Here is an 11078-nt window from a genome sequence, read left to right as displayed (position 1 = left end):
TGACAGGGTTGTTGCAGATTAAAATCAACCATGCATTACTGCTAAATGGATCAAATAAAGGATGCATGTGTGGAAAATTAGGTGATATAAACAAGAAAACACGTTTTGGGGAATTTTTAAGTATGAAATTGGGAAAATCTAGCACTTTGTGCCATTGGGAATGGGTCCGATATTCGGTCCAAATTTGAGGGCAGTGACGGCCCTGCATGTCTAAGTTTTGTTTCGTCGGCGGACTTCGATTTAGTGCCGGGTTAGGGAAGTATTTCTCGCGGTCGTCCTCGTTGTCTGCGACACAGGGCGCCGCCATCTTTGCCAATGTACTGTATTCGACTATTCGTGTCAACAACAGTTCTTTCTTTGTAAACTCATACATTTACAGGTTTTACCGATTAATCGATCTCAAATTTCAATCCGATTAATCGAAATCGGTTGGGTTTCAGCGATAGATTCGGCGATGTCGGCGATAATCGAAACACCACTATTGCCCAGCAAGAGAGGTATGTGCATTGTTGATGCTCTCAAGTCACAGTCTGCAATAGGCAGTGCTTGTATATGGTATACCAGTTGCTAATGTCCCTGGTTTTGTCTATGCTATAGACAAACCCAGTGGATTAAAGAACTGATTTGAGCCACACACTCATAAGACTTCATTCTGTGACTTGTACTCAATCTTGGCTGTGATAGAAGCTAAGAAACAACACCTATTGAAGTATATTTGCCAGCAGTACACGACTGGAAGATGGTATGTTTATTTTTTTGCTTGAATGTTAGTGATCTTGTATTTTTAGTTGAATATGATGAGCATGGCCCACCAAGAAAAGTGTGTGCATTGTTGATGCTCTCAAGTCACAGTCTGCAATAGGTATTGCTTGTATGTGGTATACCAGTTGCTAATGTCCCTGGTTTTGTCTATGCTATAGACAAACCCAGTGGATTAAAGAACTGATTTGAGCCACTCACTCATAAAACTTCAGACTGTGACTTGTGCTCAATCTTGGGTGTGATAGAAGCCAAGAAACAACACCTATTGGAGTATACTTCAATAACTTGCCAGCATTACTCGACTAAAAGATGTTTGTTTTATTGTTTTCTCTCAAGTAAAAGGCGATAAATGAATGATTGAGACCGTATAAACCAAGATGCTTGTATACTTGCCACAGCAGGTGTGGCTTGAATGTTAGTGATCTTGTATTTTCAATTGAATATGATGATTGGTGATGCTCTCCACAGTTGAAAGGAAGTGAGCATAGGCCCACCTAAGCAATGGTGACGTCTCAATCAGTGAATGTGAGCATTGCCCAGCAAGAGAGTTATGTGCATTGTTGATGCTCTCAAGTCACAGTCTGCAATAGGTAGTGCTTGTATGTGGTATACCAGTTGCTAATGTAACTTTGTCTATGCTATAGACAAACCCAGTGGATTAAAGAACTGATTTGAGCCACACACTTAAAATTTCATTTGTGACTTGTACTCAATCTTGGCTGTGATAAAAGCTCAACACCTATTGAAGTATATTTGCCAGCAGTACACGACTGGAAGATGGTAAGTTTATTTTATTGCTTGAATGTTAGTGATCTTGTATTTTTAGTTGAATATGATGAGCATGGCCCACCAAGAAAAGTGTGTGCATTGGTGATGCTCTCAAGTCACAGTCTGCAATAGGTAGTGCTTGTATGTGGTATACCAGTTGCTAATGTCCCTGGTTTTGTCTATGCTATAGACAAACCCAGTGGATTAAAGAACTGATTTGAGCCACTCACTCATAAAACTTCAGACTGTGACTTGTACTCAATCTTGGCTGTGATAGAATCCAAGAAACAACACCCATTGAAGTATACTTCAGTAACTTGCCAGCATTACTCGACTAAAAGATGTTTGTTTTATTGTTTGAATGTTAGTGATCTTGTATTTTCAGTTGAATATGATGAGCATGGCCCACCAAGAAAAGTGTGTGCATTGGTGATGCTCTCAAGTCACAGTCTGCAATAGGTAGTGCTTGTATGTGGTATACCAGTTGCTAATGTTCCTGGTTTTGTTCTATGCTATAGACAAACCCAGTGGATTAAAGAACTGATTTGAGCCACTCACTCATAAAACTTCAGACTGTGACTTGTACTCAATCTTGGCTGTGATAGAAGCCAAGAAACAATACCCATTGAAGTATTCTTGCCGGCAGTCTACGACTGGAAGATGCTAAGTTTATTTTATTATCTGATTGTTAGTGATCTTGTATTTTCAGTTGAATATGATGAGCATGGCCCACCAAGAAAAGTGTGTGCATTGTTGATGCTCTCAAGTCACAGTCTGCAATAGGTAGTGCTTGTATGTGGTATACCAGTTGCTAATGTCCCTGGTTTTGTCTATGCTATAGACAAACCCAGTGGATTAAAGAACTGATTTGAGCCACTCACTCATAAAACTTCAGACTGTGACTTGTACTCGATCTTGGCTGTGATAGAATCCAAGAAACAACACCTATTGAAGTATACTTCAATAACTTGCCAGCATTACTCGACTGGAAAGATGTTTATTTTATTGCTTGAATGTTAGTGATCTTGTATTTTCAGTTGAATATGATGAGCATGGCCCACCAAGAAAAGTGTGTGCTTTGTTGATGCTATTAAGTCACAATCTGCAATAGGTAGTGCTTGTATGTGGTATACCAGTTGCTAATGTCCCTGGTTTTGTCTATACTATAGACAAACCCAGTGGATTAAAGAACTGATTTGAGCCACTCACTCATAAAACTTCAAACTGTGACTTGTACTCAATCTTGGCTGTGATAGAAGCCAAGAAACAATACCTATTAAAGTATTCTTGCCGGCAGTGTACGACTGGAAGATGGTATATCAATTTTATTGTCTAATTGTAAGTGATCTTGTATTTTCAGTTGAATATGATGAGCATCGGATAAATTTTTCGTCGATAATCTTCTTCCCGTCCTCCCATATATCCTTTTTACAGGGGTCTAACGGTCTAAAATTTCATTTTGCTATTTGTGGACGAATGTCACGAATTCTCTAGTTGACTACATGTTTTATTATACATATTTTGGATCTATGTTGGCGATATCTCGAGCATTACACGTAATTTAACAAAAGTTTGGTGCGCCTTCGATTCAGGAGACGTCATTTTCACAGTCGTTTTCACGGGAATCGCATCAGAGAAAAATCTATATTTTTGTTAGTACTTCAAATATCATGTCAGAAATCTTAATACATAATAATAGAACAATTGAAAGACACATTTGAGAAATTGTCGAAAAATATCCCGAATTACAGAAAATTGATGAGTTAAATTTTGGATTCCGCATGCTTTTGCTTCAAATTTTTTGTCGTGATCCGTACCTCTCCATCAGCGATATCAACATACCGATAATTTTTGTAGAATTTTTTTTCTGTATAAATAAATTTTGCCCATAATTTATTGTAATTTATTAAGTTACATTTCTGTGAAATTTCATAACAATATCACGTCTAGTAGTATATATACAGTCCCGTGGAATTTTTGAACGGCCCTCGTACTACAGACAAACCCAGTGGATTAAAGAACTGATCTGAGCCACTCACTCATAAAACCTCAGACTGTGACTTGTACTCAATCTTGGCTGTGATAGAATCCAAGAAACAACACCTATTGAAGTATACTTGCCAGCAGTACACGACTGGACGATGGTAAGTTTATTTTTTTTGTCTGATTGTTAATGATCTTGTATTTTCAGTTGAATATGATGAGCATGGCCCAGCAAGAGAGGTATGTGCATTGTTGATGTCTTCCTCAGTTACTGTTTGCAAATAGGAAGTGCTTGTATTTGGTACAACCAACTCAATGTCCCTGGTTTTGTTATGCTGTACATAAAACCCAGTGGATTAAATAAATGAATTTGAGCCACTCTAAATTCATAAAACTTCAGAGGTGGCCTTAACCCACTCAGTTGGTTAAAAGTGAACAATACAATTATTGAAGAACAGGCTCAAACAAGACACTATCTGCACGATGGGTAGTTTATTTTATTGTCTGATTGCTAGTGATCTTGTATTTTCAGTTGAATAATATGATCTTGTATTTTCAGTTGAATATGATAAACATGGCCCACCAGAAAGGTGTGCGAATACCGTGTTGATGCTCTCAAGTCACAGTTGCAATAGGTAGTGCGTGCACACGGTAATACCAGTTGCTAGATGTCCCTGGTTTTGTTGACGCTATAGACAAACCCGTAGCCGTTACCCAATGATGAATTACAAGGATCTTTAAATGACGGGATTCATGCTGCTGATGGGTAGGTGGTTCCGCGTTAGGACGCGTTCTTCAACAAACAGCTCAAACGCGTTGATTTCTTCAGTAGATTCCTCTTCGACCCCAGCAGCGGCCGAAATCTTTTTTTGTTGTTGTGTTAGAAGTAGAACATGGAAACTACAAGCGTATATTTAATAGTTCTAGTAATAAATTTAATCCTTTAATGACATGAATAAAATCATGAGTAAATTATTTTGAGGGATTGCTTTAGACTATATTTCAATTTCATTTATATCACTTCTCATTAGATAATTGATAATTTTACTCTATCATAGTAGAATTTACAGTACTCCCCAGCTGATGGAAGTGTGTAATATATGAAGGAAATCGTCATGATTTTCCGGATAATAACGACGTGGTAAAAGTGCACGGTGAATTAAAATTGAAAAGTTGTTCAACTACGTAAAAATTGTTTTGAAGATGCTTCAGCTGTGAAAGGCACAATCAATGTTTTTTTTTACATTTGCACTGCACCTCTAAATATTACTTGCTCCTGCATAGAAATCATGGGCATTATCATGATGGTAATTGCCATACCGTGGAACGGATAACGGAACACAGAAAGTGAAAGGCAATGAAAAAACGAAATATATTTTTTTAGATAAAATCACTTAAAGGTATACAAAACACCACTAAAAGTGGGGCTAATATTTGATGAACCATGGCAAGAGAAATAAAATGTAAAAAATCCTTAGGATTACTATTAAAGCAAGCCTTACTGGGAAGTCTCAGATAGACACTTCTGTAACATTGGTTGTAAAAATTTTATATGAAATATATTTGCTTCCTATTTATTAAATAAAAATTCTCAGTGAAAACAGAATTAAAAGTTGGAAACCTTTCTTGGTAGTAGGCTTGAGCAGGGAAGTGCCCCACTCCTTTGGCAACCAACAGGATAAGATTTCTTTAATAAATCAAATATTTGGGTGTGGCTGTGGGCCCCACCCAACTAGCTCCCCCTTTTCCACATTTTGCAAGCATTTGCCACCTGCTTGCATAAATCCCTAATGTCAAAAAACCTGTTAATGTTGTCCTCTACAGATACATGTATGTACATACTAGTAGCTTCTTTCTTCGGCCTATTTCAAGAAAGTCCTTTTTTCATGAAATGTTCTCAAACAAAAACCTGACTGTACACGTGGCAGATCGTAGGGTGTGCATAATTTATAAAAGATATTGTAATAGTTTACAATAGTTTTTTTTTTATTAGATATGTTTTTTATTTCAAGAATTTTTGCTTTTATATCTTATTGATATCGAAAACTGCAGGCTATTTGTTTTCGATATAAATTTTCCGTTTCCCGTTCCGTCTCCGCGTTTCAGCAATACCCTCTACGTGACACAGATCCAGGTATCAGAACGTGGTTTTCATCTTGAGAGGCATAATACGCACATCCATTCAGGTGCGGATCCAGAAATTTTTCAAGGGGAAGGGGTGCAGGATTTTTCAAAGGGGACAGGAAAGAGTTATTATAACATACGTTGGGAACATACATACAGTTAAATAACTCAATAGGATACAGGTGGAGAAAATTGGCTCCAAAAGTGGAGGTCGACTACCTGCCAAGAATCTATGGATTACCAGAAAGTTTCTAAGAAAATAGGATAAATCTCTGAACCTGAAAATCCCTATTCGTAAAGGAATGGGGTTTCAATTTGTTTTCACAACCCAAATTTCTTTTTACAAATATTCCAACATTAGCCTTTCACTTAAACATTTTAAGAGCAAAAATACATATAGGAAGTAGAAGGTCTGGAATGTACTGTTCTAAGATATGGCCAAAAAAAAGTTTGGAATTTTTGTGTGAAATGTTCAAACTTCTTAAGGCTGAAAGGTCAAATTTGGTGGTACCCAAGGAAAGGTCTTGTCACAAGAAATACACATGTGAAAAAAAAGTCATAGCTCCCCTTAATCAAAAGTTATAGGCAAGGTTAAAGTTTTGTGGACAAACAGAGAGCTAGACAGGACAGAGACAGAGAACAGACAGACGGACGGACACGACAAAAAATATATATACCCCCCCCCCCCCCCAAACTTCGTTTACGGGGGCATAGCTGTACTTTTTTTTCTTTTTTTTTGGAATCTCAAATGGGGATTGCAACCCCCGTAAACCCCCTTCCCCCTCCTCTGGATCCGCCAATGCATTTTGATTATAACAATTTCTTAGTCATTCATCATTGGACTCATCACACTCCAATGATCCATTTGACGAGCAAGTCACCAAAATTTTATTTATTTTGATGATGAGCTTTAAATTGCTGAACAGTTTGATGTGACATTTTGTTTGGAATGATTTCATGAGTGATTGGAATTTGCATGATTGTTGTTCAAATATGAAAGCCAAAGAAATTTTAGTTGAGGCCTATGAAACTTCCAATTTCATGGCCCCTTCATCAGCAGTTTCGTTGTTAGACCACCTTATCTAATGGCAAAGATATTGATTATTTGAATCCTCTCCCCCCGTCCTGATGTGTAGAAGAGGAAATAGATAAAGTTGTAATGCGTCCAATATAATTTCTAAAATTTGGACCCAGCCTAAGTGTTTAATTAATAATTTCATGAAAACAATGGGATATATATCCAACGCCTTTAAATACCCTCAAAAGAGATTCCAATGGAGTGTTTGTGTTACAGGGCTGAATTGCAATCTTCGATATAAGTTATTCCCCTTTGCTGTTTGATAGAACAAAAATATCACTATAAATAATCTTAAAACTAAGTCAATTGACTCAAAAGAATTGTACAAGAAGTTTCCATACTTTTTTTATAGAATACTTTGAGTTTATATGGTCAAGGTAGACAGTTCCGTTTATCGTTAGATGTCCTCTGAAGTCTCCACTTTATACTGCAGAAATCTACCCCTTGCCGGTGGGTTCAAATTTGGACCTGAACTGGCTATTATGAAGCATTGAGGGAGTTTTGTTCCAACGACTGCGACATGCACCTCGGCTCATACGGACCTGAACCTCACGCCCTGCAGGTGAACCTTATGGCCTGGGGCCTATTGGATTCCACCCTAGCGGCAAGTTTTGGACTTAAATATGTTCATCAAGTAGATTACATTGCAATCACGAAAGTATATCATTTTGAAAATGCGGGAAAGGAGTCCATAAGTTGCAGTTACTGGACATGCACGTATCCACTTATTAACCAATCATCTAGAAACGTGCCAAAGTCATCTGTTTAAAAACGTGTCTGAGTGTTTAATTTTGTCTGCGTCATCTAAACTTTTCACATTCTCCAGTTCTTATCCACTTTTTGTAGCATCACTGAAGGATTGAAGATTTACCATTTATTGAAATACAGGGTTGAATTTTTAAACAATACAGGTAATTAAGGAATAATTTGTATGAAATAAGACGATATCCTTTAGCAGGGATCAAGTTTGTTTCCGACAAAACAATTAAATTGATACATGCAATGAATCATCCCACTACCCCTCCCCGTTCAGTACAAATGCAATCCACCAAAATGATTGAATTCGATAATCAAGTTAATACCTATTGTACTAGTATAATTATTCGTTTTTTTACTATGAGGAGTGTTATTCCATTTTTTGATTTTTAAAATATTTCAATATGAATAGAAGAAGAAAACATTTTGATATTTTATAAATGTTTCTTTTGAGAAACATATTGAACATTTTATATGACTAAACAAAATGAATATATTTAGGACAATTGAATTAGCAAATACAAGCAGCCTAAGGAATATGTTTTTGTTGCCATAGTTGAATGAAATAATATATCCAAATACATACCACATAATTGTTCTCAAACAATTACAAACATACAAAAACACAGTACATGTAATTGCAAGAAATGTCAGTTACATGTTACACCGATATATCCTGTTAATGTAACTAGATTTTTGTTTCCGTCCTTCCGTGTGCCTATGCATGTAAAACCATTGTAAATACCAACTCTGGAAGAAAAACCCGGGTTCAGGTGTTGAAATACAGAGATCAGTTGCTTAAAACAAGATCGGAGACCGAATACAAGTTCGTAAATTACAAATGAATTGGTACAAATACATAGAATGTTAGGGACTTAAAATAGGAGAACATAAAAAAATATCTGATTAAATGTTAAGGCTTTAATTATCAATTAAAATTTAAATTTTTATTTCATTAAGTAGGATAACATAAAACTTTTTCCCTATCAAAATAAATGATTACAAGCAAAAAAAAGGGGGGGGTATAAGAATTAATACCAATTTAAATGTACGCTTGATGGCCCATCCCTTAATTTTTTCGTTATATCAGCGCTTCACAAATACACTGGTTTTTGTCCTTTATAGCTAGGACCCAAAAAAAAAAGGAAAAAATATTTAAAAAAAAGATTATCAAAAGAAAAAAAAAACAAAGTAAACCGTAGGTGTAAAAGTCATTACCTGTTAGACGGGTTTTTACAGGTAAACTGAAATGTTCAAAATAAATTTCGCATTTAAATTTTAAAGGATCATGCAAAACACTTTCTAAAAAAAATAAAAAGCAAATTAAATTTGTGAAAATTAAAAAAAATTCCCCTAAATAAAAGTTTTTTAAAAATTCCATTACTCACTAAAGGGGAAAAAAACATCAGATGGGGGGGTAAATCCACCCCAAAAAAAAAAATAGAAAAGGATACTGAAAGAGCTTGTTCCAGAGGTTCCAGCATTAAAAACGGTGTTAAGTGTATACTGTAGATACCAGAAAAAGAAACCCCCTCACCAAACCCACAGCCCATTATCCACGACCCCAAATTTTAACATTCCCCATTACCCTCCGTGTTTTTAAAAATGGTCTCGCCACCAACACGTATGCCTCGTAATCGGGTTAAATAAAAAACCCCCCTCAGGGAAATAAACAATTTATTTATCCGTTGCCAAGCAAGTTGATTGACATGTGTTTGTGTGTGTACCGTTTTTGATTATTTTAAAAGCGATTGTGTTTTGATATGTAATGTGTTTGTGAATTTGGGTTCTTTTACTGAAATAAAATCAATTATAAAAGGGAAAAATAAATTGAAAAGTTCCGGTACCCATAAACTTTTAAAATAAAAATTTATAGAAAAAAAAGGTGTAGTGTTCTTTTAATTTTGTTACCCCTGCAGTTGGAATTCTTAACAAAGTCAAAAAAAAAAAACTTGCAGAAAATTCAAAATATTGATTCGAATGACTTAAATCATTCCATTTGTTACCAATAATTTAAACGGTATAACGTACAGTATGACTGAAAAATTTGGATAAAAACCCAAAATAAAGGGATTTTTTTTTAATATTGAAAATTTTTTTAAAAGATAAAATTTGTTTTTAAAAGAAGAAAAAACAAAGGCATCAAAAAAAAAACCATCTAAATTATAAAATATATAAATATAAATGTAGAAATCTAATTTTTATGCATTTTAATATTTTTTGATGAAGTATGTTTTTAATTTTTTTTTTTTGAATAACCCCAGCACATTATTTACAAAGAAATCAATTTGACGCCCAGTTTAATGGACATATAAACAGTTGCTTGGGGGTTGGTGGGAAACCTAGGGGGGTTTTCCCATATATAAGCAAAAATCGCAAACATGCCCAATTTATGGGGAATAGATCTAGCAGTATGTTGCAAGCTTCCCATTTTTTATTTCCTCATTTCTTTCTCCCTAAATTTGACTTTGATTAGGCCTATACGTGTACGTGTATTTGTTTTTACGGTTAGTGAAATTAATTAAAATTAATATAATGTCATTAAAATAATTGTAGTTTTTATCAAAAAAAAAAATCACAAAAATAGGATTTTTAGGTGACTTTGCCATTGCCACCCCCTGTTTTCTGTGATGCCGAAGAGAAAGTCGAGAAGGACATTTTTTAAAATTAAAAAAATTAATTTACTAAATACTTCAACCCTGAGTATATGGATATTTTCCATTAGATTAGTACTTGTTTCAAACGGAGCAAAGAGTAACATTTTTGGGGGGGGGCTAAAAAGCAAAACAAAAGTGCAAAAAAAAAAACTTTTTTGGTACAAAGGGAGAGGTTTTCCTTTTTACCACAAAAGGGGGTTGGGGGGGAAATTCAAAATTTACAAAAAATTAACAAACGTCAAAGCAACTTGTAAATAAATACACATGTGAAGTATGAAAGCCGATATAATAGCTGAGACTATAGGTATGGCTTTATAAATTTTTTTTTTATATAATGAATATCCCGTAAAAGCAAAAAAAGTGCAATTAGGGCAATATTTTTACTTTTGGGGAAATTTCTCCCCTTTTAAATTGGTAATCAACACCTTTTATCCCCAATTTTAGAATATTTTGTAGCCAATAGTAATTTTATCCACCTCTAAACCCTTATAGTTGTCTCTACGGCAATAAACTCACAAGTGAATTTTCAGCAATCTAACAAAAATTTTCATCAAGCAGTTTTACTTGTATAGACGACTATAAAGGGTTGGGAATGGGAAAAAAATTTCAGATTAGTTAAAAGTGTGTAAACTAGGGGGGGGAAAAATATTGATTAGAGTAGAAAATGGGGAAAAATTTAAAAGTGCGCCAAAAAATTACCTAAATTGCACCTTTTTTGCTTTACGGGATCTGTAGCGTTATGGCCAAAGACAAAAATAAAAACCATAACGCTACAGATCTGCAGCTATCAACTGTGCAAAAGTTGTGGTCGACGCTGCTTGAATTATTATTTGCAAACGGGGTCAAATTCCTGTAGGTTAAGGTCAAATGTATATCCAAAGAAAGACCTTGCCACGAGATACAGTTATAGCTCTAACCAGTCAAAAGTTACACTGATGTATGGGCAAATA

The sequence above is a fragment of the Saccostrea cucullata genome, unplaced genomic scaffold, assembly GCF_032062105.1.
Source record: "Saccostrea cucullata isolate Sc308-1 unplaced genomic scaffold, CSIRO_AGI_Scuc_v1 ctg8239, whole genome shotgun sequence".
In the NCBI taxonomy this organism is placed as follows: domain Eukaryota; kingdom Metazoa; phylum Mollusca; class Bivalvia; order Ostreida; family Ostreidae; genus Saccostrea; species Saccostrea cuccullata.
This window is presented reverse-complemented; position numbering follows the sequence as displayed.